Source organism: Trachinotus anak, unplaced genomic scaffold (genome assembly GCF_046630095.1).
Source record: "Trachinotus anak isolate AG129_WGS33_773 ecotype Australia unplaced genomic scaffold, CSIRO_AGI_Tana_v1 ptg000034l, whole genome shotgun sequence".
NCBI lineage: Eukaryota > Metazoa > Chordata > Actinopteri > Carangiformes > Carangidae > Trachinotus > Trachinotus anak.
The window spans coordinates 7547868-7572500 of NW_027273885.1; the positions used below are offsets into that span (position 1 = coordinate 7547868).

Here is a 24633-nt window from a genome sequence, read left to right on the forward strand (position 1 = left end):
CGCCCATTAAGGAAGCCTGCAAGTCTAATTATTTCACACATACAAATGTATGTATACACTGTCAAATCAAGAGCAGCAAATGGGGCCATGCAGATTTCACCTTGTGTTTGTGGAGGCGGAGGTGTAGAGGTGTATAAGCCACTAAAGTAAACGTGTCAACTTCAAGTGTGTCTTTTGGGAAATCCTTGTTCTGCGGTTGACAAAGAAGTCTTTGTTTTTCATGGTGGAGAGGTCACTCAGTAAGACAAACACATTACAATAAAACAATTATTTCCCATTAAGCTGTACGGTCTCCAGTGTAAATATCTCTGACAATGGAGGCGTGTGTGTGTGTGTGTTTGTGTGGATACTTATGGATGTTGGTAACTGAGCCACCCAGAATCTCCTCAGAGACTGCACTGTAAAGTGTACAGATATAGATAGACAAATCCAGCAGTATGCAGAGGATGCATATGAAGCATGGTCTGATTGTTTCTTCCATCCTTCACAAACCCACAGTGTGAAGGCAGATGGAAGGTCAATGGACAGAGTTGTTCCCCAGCCATATAGCAGAAATTCAGACACCTGTCTCTTTACACAAGCAAAAAAGACACTGAGAAATAACACACACTTTTCTTTCATGAGCCTACTATGGCAGAGGGGCAGTAATGTCGACAAGGGTCTGTTGTTAACAAGAAAGTTTGGTTATGCTGTTTTTTTTTTTTTTTATCAAGTGTGGAGTGTATTTTTAAGTTGGGCTTGCTCTACTAAGGCACATGCTGCCCTATATTCAGAAATCAAGGTGAGTGCACAGGTGGTGGCCCAAGTTTGCAGGGCTGGCTCACTTGGTTGTGACCAAAGGTACTGACACGCTGGTGACACAGTTGTAAAATGGGCTAAGCTGTTGTGGGGCGTAGTATCAGTAGGTGTCTTAAGGGATGTTAGCAATCAGAGCCAATAAGAGCAGATCCTCTTAACAAATTTAAAAGTAGCACTGTCTGTATCATACTTTATGTAATGTGTACTTCCACAATTAATTATGTGCTATAAAGTACACAGATGTGTAGACTGACTATTCATCATACAACTATATGCATAGTGGTTCAGCCATCATTAGCCCTGTTCATAATTAGCATTAACATGCATCTCCAAGTCACCGCTTGTCATCACATCTCACTTCCTCACTTGTGCAAATAAACACATATTTTTGAATGGAAAACTAATCTCAGACTTTTGGACTCCAGTGTACATCATTTCTGCCTGCAAAGACCAAAGACGTTGCTATTTTTATCCAGTCTGACTACGACAGGCAGGTCTGCTGTCATTGTGTTTATGTGAGAGAGAGAGAGGCTGAGCAAATTCACACAGCTCTACAATGAAATGAGGTTTTAGTAATATGGAACAATAAAATATTTTTGGTTCATAATCAGACTGTGGCACGAGTAATCACACAGTGGTAGAGGATGTCAGCTGAATGGACATTTCCTCAGTCCTTGAATCTGGTAAGGAAGCATTTGTGTTGCTACATGTGGCCCAGACCACTTCAAAATGTGGTCTGAGTAATCAGATCTCAGATGTGTCCTCTATACATCTTGGGTGCTTTCACACCTGTATTTATGATCGGATCACCTGATCACGCCATTGTGTAATACCACAACATGATGTCTGTCATGGCCCTCAGAGTTTCTCTATTGCCCTTATAAAAAGGTCATATTGAGCTTTTTGGTCGCATTTTTCACAGATTAGTAGTTAAATTATTAATTTAGTATTTGGTTGTTGACATTTAAATGATTTTTTTTTATTATTATCATCTTATTTGTCCAGTAAATCCTACAAAAATCTAAGCTAATAGTTGAAGATGATGACCAAATTAGGCTTATACCATTTGTGAGTTGTTCAGTAAATATCCAAAAGATAAATGGTGCTGTATCTATAGTCCAGCGGTGCAGTCAGTTATACAGTATAAGGGCTGATCGTGATTTCAACACTGAAAACCAAGATATTTTCATAATTTTTGAAAAAAAAAATGTGTTCCTCATCTGTTAATTAAATCCCTTCCAGGTAGAGTCCTGGTGCTTCACCAACCATTTGTATGAATGTTGATCATTGGTTCGACTTTCCACTGAAACTGGAGAATTGTCTGTGTCCTGGATTCCCGATGATGACAAGCAGCTCTGCCACAGTAGAAATTTGGACACGTTGTAAGTATATATATATATATCAAGTCAAGCTGTTTGTTTACATATTTACAAAGAACATGCCAATATAGTTGCACAACATTTAATTTAGGAAGTCACATTCGATAACACTTTTGATACTGTACACAACATTCCACAAATTAGAACCTGCAAACACTTTGTAGCAGTTCTGCTGTCCTCATGTGGCTGCAGGGATTGAACAAGCTTTACTGGCGACAGGCAATAACTGGTAAAAATCTCTTCCAAATCTAAGCTATTACTCACTTTGTACTAATTGCCTTATTGTGTAATCACATTAAGATAACATTTTATGTATATCGAAATAACTTATTACTTCCTGAAGAATTCCGATCAAAATGGATCATGTAGACGTAACATTAATTATTTCTGTGTGCACCTGCATCATGTAAAGCAAGCACCGCACTAAGGTTCAGTGGATGGGCTGCAGACTTTAGAAATTGCACTGTGTCACCGCTTTGCATCCTCATTATTGTGTCCTAGACCCATTTTAGCACCAGATATGTCACCGAATATTACAGAACAGATGCAGAAAACAAATGCTTGACCTGCAGATGTCACTGCTTGATTGGCGGAGCATGAAAATTACAGCCCAGTTCGTACAAATTCTCATTGTATGCGAGTGCTGTTGCAAGATTTGTCACCTGGCACAAGAAAATCTATGGTAAATTTTAAAATCAGAAGTTAGATTTCTTCAAATACAAATGGTTTTGGAAACAAAGAAGTAATTATCAACATACTTAGTAACTTTACACAGTTAATGATCACTTTGAGCACATAACCAAAATTAAATATTACATCTAATATTTTCATAATCTGTAGCAGCCTACTTCTCAGTTGTCCTGTTTGACATGATTTTATGCTTTAAAGGCCTATTACAGCTAAACCTTAGACAATTAATTTGTTTTTTTGGGGGGAGTAACAATGTGAGATTATACCTAACAACATTATTGTTCAATTGTTTGAGCTGCTAGATAGGATTTATTCTAAGTCTTGTACATTTAAGATGGCTGCTGGCTGCTGTTACAGGACTTTTCGTCATCCTCTAACTCAGCATTCTGCCAAAAAAAAAACAAAAAAGATGCATTGCATTTCTCAGCTCAAAGTTTTAGTGACAAACATATCAAATCATTACTCCTATCACTGTTGCTTTCCTTCCCAATAGCAGATACAGCAAAATAGAAGCTCACTAACTATGTGCACTCTGGTCCAAATTAGACTAGCGGGATAATTTGATCGTCAATGATAATAAAATTATGGGTTTTTTTTGCCCATTTGGCTGAGACACAGCCTCTCCAGTGAATTGGGAATGCACAGACTGTTGTGTAGCGAGCAACTGCTAGCATCAATCATTATTTGGCCTCATTGGAAAGCTCTGGACCATCCATATGTCGGTGTGTCCATGGTCACTGTCTCCCAGTGGAGGGGATTTGGCATTCTGTTGCTCCGCAGATGTTCTCTGCTTGTGTTTGCTGCTCCTACTGATTGTGTTACATTGCTGAGCGTATGTGTGTATGTGAGAGTGTGAGTCGGAGTTCGGAGACAGAGATAGGCAGACACAGTGACATGGGGGTGAAAGAGACCTGCATCTCACTCTGTCTGTCGCTCCCATACAAACACACACACACACACACACACACACATTGTCAGCTTTATAAGCCCATCTGGTGAGCTGTTTGCCAAGAATACTTGTGAGGCCTCTTTTAACACTGTGGTGTGTTTGTGGTGTGATACAAAGACGAACTACATGGCTGCTGTGTTAGGCATCTTCAGTCATTTCAGTCATTACTGCTGTGATCAAGGTCTAACAAGGGATCACCTTTATACACGCTAAAATGTGGCCAGCTGAAACTACAAGCTATCAAATGGCTGCAACATGGTGGATTGTGCTTTGTCCCATATCTTTCACCCACCCAGTGTGTTACTTAAAGTCTTGATATCCATAAGATACATTTTCAGATTTAAGTATCAAAAACCATCCCAATGTAGTTTTACATCTCCTCTCGTGGCGATGCAGCAAGTGGCTGGAAGGAACATCTACCGGCAGCTGGGCAACAGCAGCGTATGGGGAAATTATATCAGACATATGCTTTGCCTGGACAACAACTACAGAGACAAAGCCGTCAAGCAGCTTATCCTTTTTTTTTAAAACTCCGACACCAGGTGGTGGATATTATCCCTTAACTGTAAGTAAGTTAGCAGTCCACACACACACACACACACACACACACACATAAAAACAGCTGGTTTTCAGTCCTAAGTGTAACAGCACAAAAAATTATCCCCCAATCAGTACAAGAAAAGCTCATAGGAGAGGACAAAACACTAATAAGAGTCATTCATACAGATCAAATAAGAATATAGGTAAATATATGCAGAAGCCAAATCCTGCAATGTTGGACATTGGGTCCAGGTGAGCTGTGCTGGGAGCATACCTGAGGGTGGTGATGCTCTTTCATTGTGACATCACAAACTTATATAAGTTGTTTTAAGGCACTGCTTCTGAATACAGGCTATGTGCATTTCTTTGGGGATAGAGCACTTTGATACATTCACAGTATTTATATAGCACCTATACCTGTTTAATAATAAAACATTTAAAAAAAGACAAGGGAATCTCACTTTCTGTGTCAGATGTGTGAAATGTGGAACCTTTAAGATTACTGTTGGGGAGCTGTAAATTAGCTGAGATGTGTGACAGCACTGTTGTATCAGAAAACATCTGTGCTCTATTTGCAGATGCTGAAGCCACTAACATGAGAACAGGCTGCACGCTTATACAGTCTACGTTCCACTGATGCATAAAGTTTCACATATATTAGAGCACTGATCTGAAATACTGGTGAAATGAAAAGTCAATTAGTTGACTGACTGTCAATTTGCAGTGAATATTTTTTGTGTGAGTTATCAAGACAAAATAGCTATGAATAAATAAATAGATAAATAAATGCTAGTTGAAGCTTCACAAACATGACAATTGTTCTCTTTTTTCATTCCTTTTCAGCACAAACAAGAGCATTTGCACTATTTTTCAATTCTAATACATTTAGCAGTCCATGATTCAACAAAAAAAAAAAAAGATATTCTTGAGAACTCATTGATATCTGATGCATAATAGTGTTTTGAATAATTGTATATTACTAATGCTCCTTAGTCATTATTACAGTTGAGACTCAGTGTGTCGATTTTCTCCTACAGGTGGGCACGTCGTATTTATTTGCGACACATGGCTTTTTTGAACCACTGTACAGGAGAGGGCAAGAAATGTGTTTCTGTGTGTGAGAAACATGTTGATAAAATGACGCTGATGAAAACTCTATTACAAACATAATAGAGGGCGTGTGGAGGCCTCAGCAAGGTCACTCAGGCGAATGCCTGCTCCTGGCCTTCTGAAGAAATACCATGTTTGCCTCAGGAGGGCTCAGTGGCAATCAGTTCCTTCCTGCTGCTTGGATTGAGCCTCACAGGTGGCTTTCACACTTTGGTATGATGGCCAGCTACGCTTCCTCAAACAAAGACATAATGTTGGATGGATATCTGCATCCAGAAAGTGTGCGTGCAGGCTGAGCTATTAGGAAGAGAGAGCAATGAAGGCGTCAGAAGAGGGAGGAGGGAAAAGGGTCCAGGAGAGGATGAAAGAGAAAGAGCCTGGAAAGAAAAGCACGAGAGCACAAAGGAATAGGAGCGCGGAGCTCTATCCTCCAGGCACCAAAGAGAAAGAACAGAGGGAGGGAAAAGAACGGAAGAGAGGAAAACTTGAACTACAGACCCCTCCAACCCTCAGCACACACTGACTCATGCATGCAAAAACTTGAGCTACTCCTTTTTTCCCCATCTATTTTCGTTTGCATTTTGCATAACTTGACATTTCTACATTTTCACCAGTGAATGGCTTTGACAAGTCATGGTTTTAAGGCATGGACTGTGATTAGGATTTTTCCTCGAGGGAACACTTTGTGTCTTCACTTAGCAGATGACCTGTAGAACGTCTCTCTCGTCAGCTACAAAAGTCTCCATCTAGCTTCTGCCATTTTCCTATCGCAATTGTTCTTCTTTTGCACGCATAAGAAGTGGGAAAAAGTAGAAGAAGATAAATGCAGTGGCATCTCCTTTCTATTTGTCTCTATGGGATTTTCTTTCTTCTTCTTTAGAAATACGTTTCCAACCAAAACAGGATTCTGACTAGAACATTTAACATAATAAGTCTATGAAATTTCCATCCCACATGACTCTACAAAAAAAAAAGGTTTTCATAGTTATTGTTCTGAGATCTCAGGGGTTTCTGCCAGTCTGGCTTGAAATTCACTTCACATATTGCAGCCAGGTACAGTTTATTATAGCTCTGCCACTGGGACATACCCTAACGCATCTTTTGCATCTCGACTTTTCTGAATGCATGAATGTGTGTTACAGGCATATGTAGCAGCATCTTATTCCCTCAGGGTATCAATCATACTTTTTCTAATTCGTTTCAATGAACATCGTCTCAGGCAGCTTAAAGGTTGGCCTGTTCTCCCACTTGTCACATCAGTATCTGCAGTTAAGACCCATTCTCACATGGACGCTTCACAGGTCCCTGAAGATCGAAACAGACAGAGAGTCAAAGAAATAACACAGAGAGAGATAATGTCTGTTGCTGTTGCTGATGTTGGTGCCAGGAAGCAGTTGCTTTTCGATGTGAGTGGGTGTTAATCTTTTGTTTTCCCTTTTTCCATCAGGAAGGCAGAGCCTGACGAAGCAGAAAGTTGCCCCTGTGAGCAGAACTTTCAAGCTAACATGCTGAGCTCACACTTACACAGACATGGACACACACGAAGACATACGTTTGTACGAACAGTGTTAGGAGAACCTATGGTGATTGGTGTCATTCCATAACCCTTAAAGGAATAATTGGACATTTAAGTTTGACGTTTAGGTTTTGGCTTGTTCCGAAGATTATGTAACCGCTGTTCCTACAGTGACAAATTTACAAATTAACCAACAATAACTAACCACAAATATCAGACTGACTTTATGAATAGTTTGATTGCATTGAGCATATTACACAGCAGTCAGACAGAAATATAGCTAAGTCATGTTAGACTATAAAATGGATGTGAAGGATATGATTAGTGTGGCATTAGCAGAGCTTTGAATGATTTTATCTATTTTTCTTTCCAGCAATGAAGCCCCTGTTCAAAACATCCATCCTGAGGAAAGGTTGCAGTGCAGGCGGAGGTCAAGCTCATGTAATAGGCTAAGCTGTGAAACTGTAGCGAGGCTAGATTTCATTTCCAGCAGGCAGAGTGACTGCAGCACACGCTGTCCAAGTTTAATAGGCTGGCTTTGTAATGTTTCTTTGCAAGTGCATCACAAAGGAAGAAACTGTCAAAAGTGGGAATGATGAAAGGACGTTTCACGGCCTTTTCATTTTTACTAGTTAACAATGATTAGGTAGAAAATAATGATTTAATTTACTGTGTTGCAGATTGGGAAATGTGATATTGTTTCTTGTTGACAGATGCAATGTCATTTCCATACACCTAACAGTGTGGCAGCATGCACAGAGCTCTCAACTACACCATGCACCATCAAGCTCCATCCTTGTTCTATATCCAGTGGTCCTATTTAGTACAGAAAAAAGGAGCATGTGCTCACATACGCTTGGATACACAAAAACACAGGCATGCACGCATACATACATGCATACACCTGCACACACACACACACACACACACACACACTGAAAACATTACAAACCACTCACAGTTCCAGCTCTTTAACTCCAAAGTTAATTTGTTCCAGGCGGGAACATGTGGGGGAGATGGATGCTATCAGAGAGCTGCAGACCCGCTCTCAAACTGACTAATCACACAGCCAGAGAGAAAGACTCAGAAGGAGTACCCAAGCTGGAGACACAGGGGGAGGGAAGAAAAAAAAAAAAAAACAGCAAGGAGGAGGGGGGGAACAGGGAGGGCAGGCGTTCAGAACGAGTGTGACAACAGAGTAGGGACGCAGCAAGACAGGAGGTAAGAAAAATGAGGCAGAAGGAGAGACAGAAGAAAAAAAAAAAAGCCGGCCCTGTTTCTTTACTGCCACATAATAAATTGCAGTTATTGAAGTCTCCGTGGAAAGTTCACAACTGGAGCGCTCCTGAGTCAGCTTGTTGCCAGGGATGCCAGTGGTGAGTGCTGGTGGGCGAGACAAGAGGAGAGTAATCCGTTTAGCCAGTGCGGTGCGTGTCAACGGATTCCATTAAGGCTGCATTGTGTTGCGTGTAATATTCAGAAGTAATAAAGACTTTGCTCAGATTCAGAGTCTTACTCTTAAATTGCTTCTAATGACTCTGACTCACATTTGTCTGCAGCTTTCCTACGGGATGTGATAAATGTACATATTCTGCCCTTGCTGGTGTGGTGTGGTCGCTTCCAGCTTGACAGCTCGCTGACAGCTTCCTGCAATAAATATCCAAGAAGCAGGACTCTCAGTTTTGGAAGTTAATGTTGATTCGGAAGAAAATGTATAATGCACAATAATAGGATGTATTAGGAATGAGCCTTGACCATGTGTACAAACACAAACATTGTCAAAACACAGAATGGTCTTTAGAGACTTAAAGAGAAGTTAACACGGGAGAAAAGTGACAGCTAGCTGTACTTAAGCTAAATATACACAGAGGCCTTCATTTGTTTACACTTTGTAAAACTAGACTTGCTGAGCTAGCTATTAGCCGTTTCTTTTTACTATGCACCATTGCATACACTGGCAACTAGCAATACATTACTTTGATAGTGAGGGTAACTTAAAAAGGTGGTGATTCTCAGTTCTGCAGTCATAGCTAGGGTGGTTTCTTTTCTGTGGCGTCAAAGCAGGTTCATGGTTTATGTATTTGCAATGGGCAATGGAAATTGGATATCCTCAGAAAGGGTCATATAGAACGTACAATATATGAATTATGTCCGTGTTCAGATTTGACTGTTTTTACTGTTATTGCATCAGTGACTGGTTTTGTTGCATTTATCGATAACTGCAATATGTATTTTCTATTGTATAAATACATGCATGAACATTTTAAATGCCAAACTTATTAATTTGGTATAGCAAGGACAATGGCAACATAATGTATTAGGGGGCATTCTTATGATGACCTACTGAGAAACACACATATATAACTATTAAACAGTAGCTGAATTATGGACCGCTGGTGTGTCAGTATATAAACTTAATGGACAGAGGCCTTTATCCTCACATAAGAAACCATATGTACAATATAATATAGGTGTATACAACAAAGTATATTGTTTTTCTTTGCAGTGAAAACCTTTGTGATCATCATCTTTGCTGTAATTCCACATTGTTTTGTTTTATATATTAAAAAAAGCTTTTATAAAAAGTTTAATCAAAGGAAGTGTTAAGAATGAATCAGAACACAGTGTGACCTCCATCTGCAGCTCTGTCCTTATTATATAATTACTTTTCTTTAAGTGGCAAAAAGTGGATGATGTCTCTTTGATTATGCCATCAAAACCAAAAGAAGGAATCATCCAAATTTAATCATTTGATTATTAGATTAATCTGATACAAGCATTATTTCATCATTAATCTTTAATCTGGAAGTTTGTTGTGAATGTCAGAGTGGATTAATTTCTTCTCAATTAAGATGGCTCTTCTTGCGCCAAGTGGCTGTTGCAAGTCCTGTGCAAGGCTTCCCAAATTGCATCATAAAATTTTAAATAGCAAATCATGAATACTTTGTTGGCCACATCTCATCCTCTTGCCATTGGAGAGATGCTGTTACAACTCTGACCTTGAGACAGAGGGGGCTGTGAGGGGATGGTCAGGGCTGAGGGTGATGCCCACATCTATTTCCCTTTCATTTCCATGGCAAGGAGAGCTCAACTTCTCTTGACAATCCACAGGGATTTCCAGATTGCATTAAAAAGCAGTTGAGAGAGATTAAAAGTTGCTTTATCGCCGGTTCACGAGAGCTCAATTACCCTCTTGCCTAGCATAAGTACATCCTGGCCCCTTCACATTAACCTTGCCCACCTCTAATCTCTATTCAGGTCTTATCTTGGCCTTTCAAAGACACTGATTGTGGTCTTATCATTCGGCGAGAGAGGTTTTTGTTGTGTAATTGAAAGTGGTTGTAAATGCGCTGTGGACAGGGTTCAACTCATTCAGTGATTTTTAAGATGAAATATTTACTATACTTTAATTCCAGAGTGACTCCATGTTAGCTAAAGCATGCAGAATCATTACATGGATCATTTATTTCAGGAGGGAACTAAAGGACAGCAAAATTACCAAGATTGTTTAATTAACTGTTGTTTTACTGCTTGTGTGGAAATGCAAACTGCAAAAACAGTCTATTACTGTTTTACTGGCCAAGCTTGCGTAAACAGGAAAAAAGTAGAATTGGCTTTATCTTTAAGCTCCCCAATTAAAAGACGCAGCAGCCCAATGGTCCTATAAAGTAATTACAAGGGCACAACGATGAACAGTAGCCTCTATACCTCCCTCTCTGCACAAAGATCAGGGCACATCAATGAAAAATTGACAAAGCCATGTACACACTAAAAGACACATGCACTCACACATACACATAACTACAGGGATAGTGAAAACGCTCACACACACAAACAAGCACACATACACACACAGAGTCAGAGCCTTGTTATCTTGATCTATGTAAGTACACGACCTCTATTGGCACAGGAGTCAGGAGCGTGTACTCCTCTGTCATTAGATTAGTGAACCTTACAAACCTCACAAGCCCAGCCAAAACAGGGTAGCACCTAATGAATCCATAATGGCAGCAGCACACGAACAATGAAGACAAGAGGGAAAAGAACACCCACTATACATCTTGATTAGCATACATGTTATGCGAATCATCTCATTACCCCGTGGAGATAATTGCAGTTTAATTTTATCCTCAGATTCTATCCACACACAGAAACTCACACACAAAGAACCTCATCCAGGATGTCAGTGAAAGGTAGTGATAGTGGTCTGCCGCTCTCTTCATTTGACACCAGAGCATAGTACAGATTAGTTTAGGGCTGCAAATAAATTCTATTTGTTTATTTTTGTCATTGATTAATGATTTAACTTATCAAACATTGAATGAAAGGAGGGAGCGGTGATATTTTGAAATGTGTTGTTTTGTCCAAAAAATAGTCCGAAAATATTTCATTTAAATGACATAAACCTAAGACTGTCCTTCTAACAACAAATACAGTATCAGTCAATTCAGCAAGTGTACCAAAACACATTAACAAGCAATAAAGAAAGTTGTTCCATTGTTCACTGTTTCACCCATTTCCTAAACAGTCAGTGCTGTTTTTTTATGTATTTATTTATTTTTAACCATGACCACAATCATTCCATAACCTTAACCATCAGGTTAATATTGTAACTAGATATGTCCAGAAACCATTTGTTTCTTCTTTCTAAGGACTACAGTTACACTGTTCACTGGAAATCGATTCTTCTTCATCGCTCTAAAACAGCAGTTGCCAGTGGCTGCACAGTAGAACTAGCTACTGTTTTAGAGCAGCAAAGAATAATTAATTTCCAGCAAAAACGCCAGGTGTTAAACTATAAAGTTTATTAATAACTTAAGTGGTATTGACTTGGCACACTGCATAGCATAAAACACATAAATTGCCCTAATGTGAGCCATCTTTTTTTTTTTTTTTTTTTTCCAAAGAAATGTTCTTGTAGCTGTTTTTAACCAGGATTTTGTAGGACAGTGTTTGTTTTGATCTTAAATTCATAATAAGGAAGAAAATGATCAAAACACCACATGTAGTATATCATGTGCCCACATAACACAAACACACACACACATGCACAATGGTACTTTACATCACCATCAGATGTTCTATTCATAGCAATGCTGGGTTAGGCTGGAACCCAATGGAGAGGAACAAAGAGATTTCTGAATACAGCTCAAATGGGGACATTTCCACAGCTCATCTCATATGGATGTTTCCAGGGTGCAGCTGAAGGGGAATTAACTGTACTGTTGCAGAAAAGAGATCCTTAGAATTACTTTGTTTTCACCAAACATTATTATGAATAGACTGTAACATGTGGCCCTATTTCGAAACCAACAGAATTCAGCACCTACTGTGTATTTATGTACATCAATTCAGGGAGAAAAAAAAAAAAAAAAAAAAAGGAGTGGGCGGTTGTCCCAGGTGGGTGTGATTCTTATTCACAAAATGTGATGCAGGCTCTTTCTTCTTCCATCCTCACATTGGATCTGTCACTGGCACTGGCAACAACACCTCTAACACTTATCTCTTATAAATGATCAAAAGGGTGTCTTCTTCAGTGTAGACACAAAAAGGTGTCTTGTCACACAGCCAAACAGCGATCTTACATGCAGTGTTGGGGTTGCTGAGAAACTTTGTTGATGCTGATTTCTATGTGTTTCTGTCCTTTTTTTTTCCCTGTTCCTTTACTGTTCTGACTCTTCTCTTGTTAAAGGATGCTTCTGTTTGAGGTGAGAGCCAGTTGTGAACCAAGCAGACATACAGAAACAGCATTCATCACCATCACAAGCAATTACCCTCTCAAGATCTTGCATTACTCACCCTGCAATCAAAGTGTCTGTATAAAGGTGTGGGGCGGGTTGTCTAAAAAGACATATCTATTTAAGAAGATTATTCCAAGATGAAATGATACACCTATTATAAAGGAAAATTAGTGAATTGAAAAGCTTTTTTTTTAACTCTTAGTTATAAGAATCATCACATTAGCTCTGTCTGTTGCAGTCTCTGGCCAGGACAGAGCCAGTGTGGTACAAGAGAAGGAAGGAGGATATGAGCCATGAGCTTCAGGTAAGCTTTGCTTTGGAAAAAGAATTTTTTTTTTTTTTTCATCTAATTATTATTACATTAGGTGCCTTTGCTGCGAGACAGAAAGAAATTGTGGCTGCTTAAACTGTGATAATTTGAAATTGCACAGTGTAGCGCCCCACTGAATGAAATGTTTGACCACAGTGGTGGAAAATTGAAGGAACAATATGTAGCTTAGGCATCCACATGAATGCAGTTATGCAAGTCAGACTGTGTGCACCGATGAGTTCAGATTCAGTTGCAAGAGTATAAGCATCTTCATACAAAGGATTCAAGGGAGTACACACAAAAGCAATTACAGTAGATCTTTGTTTGGAAAGAAAGACAGAAAGAAAGAAAAAAAGAAAAAAAAAGAGAGAGAAATCAAAGGGTTGCTGTCTAATAGAAGCTATTGTCAGCACCTGAGGTGTTTCCTTAAATATATGCACTGATGAGGCAGTGATTCACAATAATACGACATCGCTTGGCTCTGATGAGCACAGGTTTCAAACAGACCACATGCTGACTACCATGTGGTAGTAGTGCACTAATATTGCAAAGCAAAATTACTGGTTGTAATATAACACCTTTACACAGCAGTAATAACAATGGTGGAGAGTACCTGCTAATGTTTTATTGCAGTGGGGTGAGAGGATGTTTAAGAGAAACTAAATGTAAGAATTTGTGCAGATAGCCCATCTTGCTTTTCATAGTCATTTCCTGTTAAATAAACAGAACAAATGAACACATTAAACAATCAATACTATGTCAATAACACAGGAAATGACAGTTTTCGGGGAGACACACATACACACACACACACACACAAACACACACACACACACACACACACACACACACAGAGCTAATTTCATGAACTGGCAATGAACAGTGTGTGTAGGATCAATCATAGAGGCAGTCTGAGTCTGGGCAGAGAGTGAATGGCTGATTGTTGGATTTAGAAAGAAATGGCATCACTGAAAATGACTAAATAACTCTGGCCTGCGGTGATACATAGTAAAAAATGCTAATCTCAGCTAGATGATACATCTTGATGTTTAATCAATTCCCAAGTCTTCCAGGTCCTTTCCTCTTCTCATTGATGAGCTGCTTAGACTCAGCTGATGTGGTGCCTGCTGTAACACGTGGGCTTGTTCCCATAGTTACTGGTGACTGGAGTCTCATTTATTTCCCTAACAAGACCTAACTTGGCTCGAACAAATCTGCAGGATTCTTCAGTAGGAGATAAATTAGCATGGAGACTGAAAGCACACATGGGCTGGGTAGGTAAGGGCTCTACTCATTCTCCATTTAACTGGCGATGTTGCAATGTGCAATTGTCAAAGGTGTTTTATTTTCAACTCTCTGTTCTGACCTGGGAAGTCATTGACTGGTGTGAAAATTCACTGAACAGAGGAAGAATGAAAAGTTTTACCACACATTTACTTCTTACTATTCTCTTTTGTCCTGAACTTTCTGAACAGCTCCTATACACAATAAATTTTGTGTATTATGCCAAATAATGAATGAAAGCAGTGTGTGGCCATTGAATGGACACTTGTGGGCTTTAATTCCAGTGAATAAAAAAAGACATTGTCCCAGAGGGAAACATTTTGGTGATGTAAAGTTTATACTTTGTTTGTCTGTGGCATTTAAAAAAAAAACAAAACAAAACAATTTTTTAGAACATTTTAGAAAGCACCCTTTTAAGGATGTGTTTCCTTTTCCTGAAAACCCATTATAAAACTGTAGAATGGCTAATACAGCTATTAAATGAATTCAAATGTTGTTTTGTGGACAAGATGTGTCATAAAAAGAAAGGCTTACTGTTCATGAAGTGTGTTCTTTAATGTGAATCATCAAAGGACTGTATTGGTGCACCTTGCAGGATGTAATGATTAATTTTTATTTAACATCCTTTCATCTTGGTTCTTCACAATGAATGTTCCCGTTCTTTGTGGTTGTTATTAGTGCTCCTGTGAAGTCTCACTCCCCATCTTAAATGCCTGGCAAACACAAAATGAATGGAAATGACTTTCCATAAAGTGTCATTTGAAGAGAGAGCACACACAAGCCAAAAAAAAGCTCTGAACCATCTCTATCATGCTGATCAAAAGTGACAGCTCTGTATTGCGTTTGACTACACTCGGCCGGCCCCACTGGCAGATGAATAGAAATAAGGAATATCAGTCTTCACCTTCAATCCTTCAATAAAGACAATAGTCAGCCTGAACACATGGGAGGAGATGAAGGGCGAGAGTGATACGATATGGCATTAATTTTCCCCAGCGACGGCGTTTACCACACTTCATTCAATAATGCTAAGTCTTTCAGGGTACAGTGCTGGACTAGTCAGCCATTTAGAAGAGAGCTCAGGGGATTATCAAGGCACTGAGCAGGCACTGTTTAGGCTAGACAGAGGGCAGGATGGCGCAGGGGAGACAGAGTGAGGGCTGCAACAGGGTTGATAAAGAGATAGAGGAGAGGAGGGTCATGAAAATGAAGGGATGGATAAGTAACAGAGATGTGGGGAAAGTGGAGAGCAGGAGAGATGGGAAGGGGGTGGATTTGGTTGGGGTGTGTGTGTGTGTGTGTGTGTGTGTGTGTGTGTGTGTGTGGGGGGGGGGGGGGGGGGGGGGGGGGGGGATTTATTCAGATATTGGTCATTCAAGCTAGCACTTGTGATTTAAAATCCTCTCCTGTCTCCCTGCACCATGCTAATGGAAAAGCATCAGTCATGAGTGGAGAGCCAGAGATAAATACATCATGGTGACTGGAAGCCTGATGGCAACACTTTCTTCAGGAGTCAAAAGAGGATCGTAGATGCAGTGTGTGGGGGTGGGGTGGTGTTAGTCACAGGGCCATCACCTAGTAATTTTAACCACGGGGCTATATCTTTATTGAGTAGCAGCATGCTTTAGGCACGTGTTGGATTTGAATTTTTTTACACTGGAATATGATGTGAATTTATTTAAGAAAAAAAAAATATATATATTCTGTACTCCATCTGAAGCAAGAGTTTGAAATGTGCAAAGCTTTTGGGTGCAAAAGCGCATGTTAATATATGTTTTCTCCCTAGACACATAGGACACGATATATTTTTAAAACACAGTTGAATTCATATGTCTTATTTTGTCATATCAGGCCCTTCGCCAGCTGAAAAGCACAGTGACAGTAAATACAATTTTTTAAAAGTATAATAATGCTTGTATTGCTCAGTGGAATTTCAAAACAGGATTAGACAATCAGACAATGAGGAAAAAAAGATTATGCTATTGTGATTTGAAATTGTAACCTTAATATCTGAATTTGAACTGCGTTAGAGCTTAATACAACAGTCCTGAAATAAATCCTACCCTCATGAAGGTTATAATGTTCTCTTTGTGTTGTGCTGATTCAACTTTATTATTGTTATTCTGGAGGCTGTATTTTGTGGGGCCATTGCATTGTTATGATATAGAGGGAGTGGTCCTGCACACCCACACAGTTTTTGTCAGCAGGCTGATTAGACCTCTGCTGAGGCTGTAGCCTGGTGCTATGCTGGGAAACGCGACGCCACCAAATTCCTTGTAGTAATGATAGTGTTTACACTGTAAGTTGTCCCTCCATAACAAGTACAACCATGCCAACAAGCAGGGTCAATGATCAATGATCAATCAAATTTAATCTGTGCTCACCTACACAGTTCTGAGAAGCCCTACAACCAGGGTAAACACCTAGGTGGGTGGTCCACAAATCTTTAAATGAATTTGGATAACTCAGAATCCCAGGTTGTAAAATTATTAGTCTGAATTTCACAGTACCTGAGCAGAATCATAATATGCATCATTTTAGGGGCGGGGGTGTAGGGTGGGGTTAACTGAGCTGCAGCTCTCTTTTGGTCCATTAAGCAGAGTGCAGCCATAAAGGAGCCAGGTCAGGCGATAAATACTAAATGACCCTAGCAGGACGTTGTGGAGACGATGCAGCAGAATGGGCCTGACAGTCTGATGCTGGCCTCCACACATAAATTACCCGATGCTGGACATTTGTCATTGGAATGGCTCTATGTGGTGGCTGGCTATTGGTAAAGCTATTTGGCTAGGTATCATAGATTAATTGGCATCCAAACCAGGCATTTCAGAGTTGAAACTGTAGAAGCATATTTATGTTAATGTATAAGGGCCTGATTGATGGTTGTTTTTCAGTGGGTTTTATTAAAACAATGGCGGGATGTTGCCTATGCTGTTGTCTGTGATGTAAGATCTTAGCCAAGGGATAATTTGGCATGGCATGAAAAAAAATAGAATAATGTATCTCCAAGGGTTTGTGACACAATAATGTATGAGAATCCTTAAATGACATAGATGAAAGACAAGTCTGCAAAAAAATAAAAAAAATAAATTTTTAATTTTCATGTTAATTATATGGTATGAGCTTTAAGATTGCACTGCACTACCCATAATAAAGCCATGCAATCCATGGGAATTTGTCTTTGTGTAGGCTTAGAACACCTGGAATATCAAGCACCTGAAAACAACTGAATGCACCATCTGCACAGAGGCAGGGTTCACTCATGACTAAACACATACACAGCTGCCATGCTTACATAAACAACAGTAACTAGGTTACATAAAAGGCAAACAAGGGCCATATTACCTCAATTGACTTTTAGGATTATCTAGATTAACATATCAGTTAGGCAATTAATCCATCCAACGCATAGGCCTTGAATTACAAAGAGCTGAATTCTGAGACCTTGAAACCTTTATTTAAACAAGCAAGTTGACTGAGGGCATCACTATATAAAATATCTCGAGGAATGCTCTGCACTGTAGGATAACACACACACACCTTCATATTCACACATGCACACACGGTGAGCCATGAACAAAACCCCCAGCTCCCTCTTCTAACCTTCAACCGAGCATTGCTTCGCATGGTCATGCATGAAGTTGCTTATCTGCCCATATTATTGCAGCCTTTATATCTATAACTATGTGTAAAGTGTTGCAGTGAAAGCATAAAGGATGTTGTGCATCAGTGGAGCCAGAAAGCTAAAAGAGGTGCATTTTAGGGCACTGCTGCTTAACTGAGTAGCAGCATGAGCACAAAAAAATCATTCTGTGATCAGACTGGCATACATCCTAGTTCTCTGCACCCCTATCATGTGTGTGGCTGTCACCAGCCATAACACTGAAAATCTCAAACTCAAAAACTGTTTCATCTGAGCTGGTCCGTGGCTTGTGCACCGCGTATGTGTGTGTGACCATATGTGTGTGCCTATGAAAGAAAATCCAGATCAAAGCACCCCATGCTGTCCATGTCCAGCCAACTTGGCAACCTGATGATTTCACTTCTGTCAGAGCTGCAATTCAAAATGACAAAAACGGAAAAGACAGGACAAAGGAACAAAAAAAAAAGAAAAAAGAGAAAAAAAGGTTGCTTTATATAGAATAAGTGAGATTTGTTGCTTGTTTGAAACACAGCCATTTGTTTTATTCTTTCTTTTTGTTTTAGGAGGGCTGTGATCTGAGTGGCAGATGACAGCTGCTGGAGAGTTGGAGTCCTCTCCGCCTCTTGCTCTTTGCAAATTGCACTGAGAGGATGACGCAGACAGAGAAAGTGAGATCATGCACATGGTGGACGAGGAAGTATAAATTATAAATGACTGCCAAAACCGTAAGCATAATATCTGTTTAAGTTAAGCTATTTGTACATTTTACTATTGCTACATAATCAAACATCATTCCTTTAGTCGCCAAGAACTGTCTCCAGCTGTGGAAAACAACACCAATGTTAACTCTCGTCCCACGTCTTTTCTTCTACTGAAGTTAGCACGCTAACCAGCTAGCCCCAGCCCGTCTTGTCAACTTCCGATAGCGACTCACTGTAGCCTCCAACCTGCCCTGAGGATGTAGCGCTGCTTCGAGCGTGTATTATAACTGCTTGTCTTGTCAACGCAAAAATGGCCTAGACAATCACCACCACACACTCCCGGCAATGAAACCGCATTTGGTGGCAGAGAAAACTTACAAATAGACCCTTTATAAGAGAAAGAGGCTATATTCCAGAGGTAACAGACAGTGGGTGATTTCCAACTCTCTGCAGGATAAAATCCAGGCAAATGACCATACAATACGATGGCAGATTGAGTTGCTCATTTGCTCTATCAAATATATTTATGTCCAACAAATTATATCAAATTACATTGACCTGCAATGTTATTCTGATAGTGTCAAAGATTACAACCAAAAGTCCTCAGTTTCAGCTTGGTTGAGATCTGATGACTGTAGGCTAAAGGCCAGCATAATTCAGTGACCTCCTGTGTCCTGTATGGAGGCATCTGCATTTGTAACTCCCATAACATTGTTGGACTCAAGATGGACAGTATAAAAATCAATGAAGCAGAATTTGACTTTATTATTCCATGCATTTGTCAAAACCTGGCACCTATATTTTCCAACAGGAAAAAGGGATTTTCTACTGTGTCTTCCATCTGTGTTTCTTTTAAACGGGACAAGTGAAACAGGAAGAGGTAAAAGGAAAGTGGAGCCAAAAAATGTCAAATTCTAATTCTTAATGCAACATTATGTCGAGAGAGGTTCACAGTGAGGAGCAGGCAAAATGCAACCAGAGTGAAGAAGGGGGACAAAGAAAGAAACCCTTGCTCCTTGACTTCAATCAGTGCCTGTTTGAGAGCAGCTACACTCTCCACCTCTTCACACCTGAGTCTGAGTGGGTCAGTCCAATTGCTGCTCAGGCTCTGGCCTCTTTCAGACTTGTGTGTGTATGAAGCAAATTTACTGAAGGTGCACATTCAAAACAAGTTTGACCCCATTTGTATGAGAATGCTGCCACAGGTTAATCTTGTGTATTCAATCTTTGCAGAAACTTCCCTCTGCAATAGTGGTTATTGACACATTACTGAAAACCATAGAATTAGACATAAGTACATTATTGAATTACCAAATACAGTTTCAGCTCTCCCCATACACTTGTACAACTCTTTTTAGAGTAGTTCGGCTTTTGGTTTAATGTCATTTGGGAGATAATAACAGTATATTCCCATCCCCTAAAAAAAAAAAACCCTGTGCCCTAAAGCCAGTGTTATGAGGCCAGGAGGAGAAGGACAAAGTCAGATGTGATGATGGTGTGTTGACAAATTCAGATTCACCACCAATGTGGATGCATAACAACCTTAACCAGGAAGGCAGGTTAGTCTGTATGTAGCCTGAGAAGCAAAACCCACGCTCTGCATCAACTTCTCTTATCAGGACTATGGTGGCTGGGCAGAAAGATTTGAATGTTCATGAAGACTTCCATTAAAAAAGAATAAAATTTAAAAAAAAAATAGGATTTTGAAAAGTAAGGGGGACACGTCTCCCCCACCTCCAGCTGAAATTACACTCTTGCTCAGACATACAGCAAATATGAAATATAGCGTGTATCTGGCACACAGGCACTACGCACACAACACTCTGACCTGAAACTTGCAGGCTATGTGACGTGCTCATGTATCCGAAAAAATAAAATTACAGTTGGTCTGTGCAACTACAGTGAGGGAAGTACAGCTGGGAGCTTGTACACAATGTAGCGCAGAGACTGTGAGGACTCCTAAGGGACAGTTGGGAACAGCACTGATGTGGCAAACTGTGGCCTCTTACAGCCTGGCAGGTCAGTGTCTGCCATGAACCGTTACACAAAGACATAGGATGACCAACCGAGTGCATCCAAGTAGTTGCAACGTCACAGCTAAAGTGCTGACATATTCCTGTGTCTCTATCTGTCCCCTGACGATCTGTACACCTCACTTTACCAAATACTTTACTCTAGGGTTATGTCCTCTCTAAAATGTGTGTGTGTGTGTGTGTGTGTGGTGTTCCAGGTAAAAGTTCCACTGATTTAAAAAAAAAAAAAAGAAAAAAATATGTAATTTTTTGGTTATTTGAGAAAGCAAAATAAGTTTTGTCGCCTATATTGAGGACTCTGCAGCTGTAACCTCAAATCCTAGTTCCTACCAATAATCCAACTTCTTTCTGTTGTTTTCCAATTTCAGACAGCATCTTGTGTCAGCACAGATTTAGACATTCTTCTCTCAGAAGCGAGAGGAAACCCATTCCTGCCTCTGTACTCGCTTGTTTTATTGGAAACCTGAGAACATCATGCAGCCACTTTCTCTTCCAAAGCTATGCCCAGAGGCAAGCATCCAATACCAACAAGTGCACCTCAAGGCAGAGTCTGTTTAAAGCCCAGAGGAGATTGTGAGAGGAGACTGTGGTAGGAGAGGAGAGGAGAGGAGAGGGGAGGAGAGGAGAGGATGTTTCATAGGGAAGTGGATAAACAGCGGGAGGGAACTGCCTGGAGCAGACACTCTGCTGTTTCTAACTGTCCAGTGAATGGGTCAATCTATCAATACACTCCTCACTTTGTTGTATATACACTACACACTCACAGTCTCACACAGACAAAACCACATTCTCTAAGAAGCTCCATTTACCCCCTGAAGTTAAGCTGAGGCACCAGTGAGAATACCGCCTTTCACTTGTCAACTTTGAAAACACTCTTCCTCTGAGGCTCTGTCAGCAAGTTGTGATGGATAACAGGCCACTATATTATGTTTGTGCCTTAAAGGGACTGTAGACACACACACACACACACACACACACACACACTTTGTGCACTGAGATAGTGTCATGGCAAGCTCCTTGATAGCCTTACCAAATTGTTTTTTTAGTCACTGTGAATTTGTGCAACATCAAGAAACGCTGTGAAAGGTTTCATAGATGATATAATGGAAAAAAAAAAGGAAACTGTTTTTAGATTTGGTTCATGAAAGATTTAAAAGCACAAGGTTTCTATCAGTGGAAAGACATCCTGCAAATGTGAATAACCTGCTGGTGTGTTGTTTGCACTTCCAGCATCCAACACACACATCTGTCAGCCTTTAGAGTGCAGAAAAGGGAGTTTTTTTCAAAAGTGAGACAGTGGGTCCTCTCAGGAGAAATACAGACCTTAAAAAGTCTTATTTTTTGCTTTAATTTCATTTTCTTTAACTATTTATGTCCTAATGTCTGGCCTTTTTCTGGCCTGGCTCTAGAGGTACTGTATACTGTACATGTGGAATGAACGGATTTAGCTCTGCTATAAAGCAAAGGGGCAACCTAACAGCTTGTTAGGAGTCCTCAACACAAATCGTTTTAATCAACCTGCACTGGTTCAATGGATGCTAATCACCTATAATCCCACGCTTAAATCAGACATTGATTTCTTTCTTGATGACTGCAGTGTTTCCAAGGTTATCAATAGCTCTCATTCATAAGGCACGAAAGGTCACCATGTAACCTAAGAGTAGGGCAAAGATGTGAGCTGTTTTAATATCCCAAAGCAATTTTAGCAGTCAAATAATGTATTTTAAATTAGGATCCATAGGACTGTGGTGCAGTGTTTTATGGTGGTGTTATCTTGTATGAGCTGAGTACCAGTATCCATTAAAGCTTCACTCACGGATGAATTTCTGTATGTAGTTTATTTTCCGTCATTACATAAAAACCCTGTGCAAGATCTTATTTGTGTGATTGATTTTTAGTTTGTTTGTATATATATACATATATATATATACATGTTAATAGCTGAAATGCAGCAGCCCTGTGCCAGTGTTTTCGCTGAATGACACATCAGAGGAGTCCTATAGGAACCAGTAAGTGACAACGATGGCACACACAAAATAAATTATAACACTTCTTATTTCTATTTTTAATTATGCAGATGAATTCATTGATATATGTGAATTATCTGAGGAAATGCAATTCTCCCCAATAGACTGCAAGAATGTCGTAATGTCATTTTCCTTATGACGTCCCATCTCCTTGTTGGTCAGAGCTGGAAGATCTGCAGTGTGACTGAAGTTTCTCTGGTGGAAATGTAACTATATCAGAAGTGCAAAACCATGCATTCAAAGTGGATTTAGTGATAATAGAACATTTGAATATAATCAACTCTTCCTCCTGCATGAGGGTATTGGTAATCATTGGAATGTCTGTCAGACATATCACATTAAAGTTAATGAGCACTGCAAATGTTTGTATAATGCAGAATGACTCAACAAGTGAATGATAATGCTAATAAGCTGCTGTTGCACCTCTACCCACAGCTACAAGTTTCACTTGTAGCTGTGGGTAGGGTGCAACAGTTAATTGTATCATATCCATTCCATAATCTAATCTTAATAAAACATTTAACACTTCTGAGAGACATGGAGAAAGAGAGAGCTGGGGTGAGTGAGAATATGAACTGTACCTATAAGAGCAAGCAACACTGGATTACACTGTGCCAGGAGTCATCGCCCCAGTTAATTTGCCCTCCAACTATTGAGTCATGAAAAGCCTCTATAGTTTGCAAAGTCTAAGGAGTAGAGCTTAATGGAGTAATGGAGTAAAGGAGTTACATCTTTAAAAGCTCATTGTAATTCTGCATGTACATTACCGTGAATAAACAAGAGGCTGGCAATGCACAAGTGATTCATAGTGATCTAAATGTCTCAAATATTAGTTAAATGAGGGAGTTTTTTATGGGGAGACATGGTTAAAATCTATCCATCTGTTTCTCTATTCATACCTGGCATTAGCATGTGTCCTGGGTGATCAAATCATAAGTGGACAACTCTAAGTACACACTAAGCCAGCACGATCTCACTTACCTGCTCTATATCCTAACTACAAGGGCACTTAGAGAGCGCAGACCTCCGCCAAGGCCAATGTCACACAACATAAGCCACACTTCAGCCAAAAAAAAAAAAAAAAAAAATCCAATTCCTGGTAAATCTTATTGTAAAGCACTTTGAACTACATCTCTAGTATGAAAAGTGCTCTATAAATAAAATTTATTATTATTATTATCATTATCTTTAAATTATCCAGATCTGCTTCAGAGTTTAATGGGTTCTTCCCGGCTCAGAGCAAATCAGTGCAGTCCTTTTTGCATAATCCTTTTGACAGATAAACAGACATGGGTGAAAACATAACCTCCTTGGCATGTGCATCATTTCCATTTGCAAAGTCCATATGTTGTTAATGTTCATAACCGGTGGTAGGGAGCAAGGCACTTCTCATGTCTAGTCTACTGGAAATTAAAAGAAGAAGAAATCAAAACAACACAGACTGGTTCTATTCCTTGATGTGTTCCAGGCCAACCAAATCACCTCAGATGTTTGACACACTCGTGTTATATCTCTATAGGTTTTTTCGAAATTTCAATTTGTTATTAAATTGTTATTTGTTATTAAATTTGGACTAGGACACAATCACATTCACACTACCAAATGAAAGCGTGATCATATGCAGCCAAGGCCACCTTTGAATGTGATCTGAGTGATCGGATCTCAATGCATCCTCAATGCATCTCTGTTGGATTCAGTCCTGTACTTGTGATTGGTGTGATCAGATCTTAAAGTCAAGTGTGAACACGGTCTATCTGTCTATCTATCTATCTATCCATCTATACAGAAAATCGGAATATTCTGCATGTTCCTATTTTATTTATTTACTTTTCTAAATGACAGGAACATGGCCTTTTGCGGCCAGGATTTCACCCCATTTGCTGTCAGCTGCCAACACTTTGTTTTCCTCACA

At 39.7% G+C, this 24633-nt stretch overlaps 2 protein-coding genes across 3 annotated transcripts in view; both read right to left on the minus strand.

Annotated features, from left to right (window-relative positions):
• The window catches only part of LOC139614355 (apolipoprotein A-I-like), a 385012-nt gene extending 370815 nt beyond the window's left edge, over nt 1-14197 (minus strand). Inside the window, exon 1 of the mRNA XM_071471512.1 lies at nt 14191-14197. The gene's annotated coding sequence lies outside the window, so the exon portion shown is untranslated. The remainder of the gene's footprint in view (nt 1-14190) is intronic.
• The window catches only part of lsamp (limbic system associated membrane protein), a 509337-nt gene that overhangs the window by 212671 nt on the left and 272033 nt on the right, over nt 1-24633 (minus strand). The gene's annotated exons all lie outside the window — the stretch shown is intronic.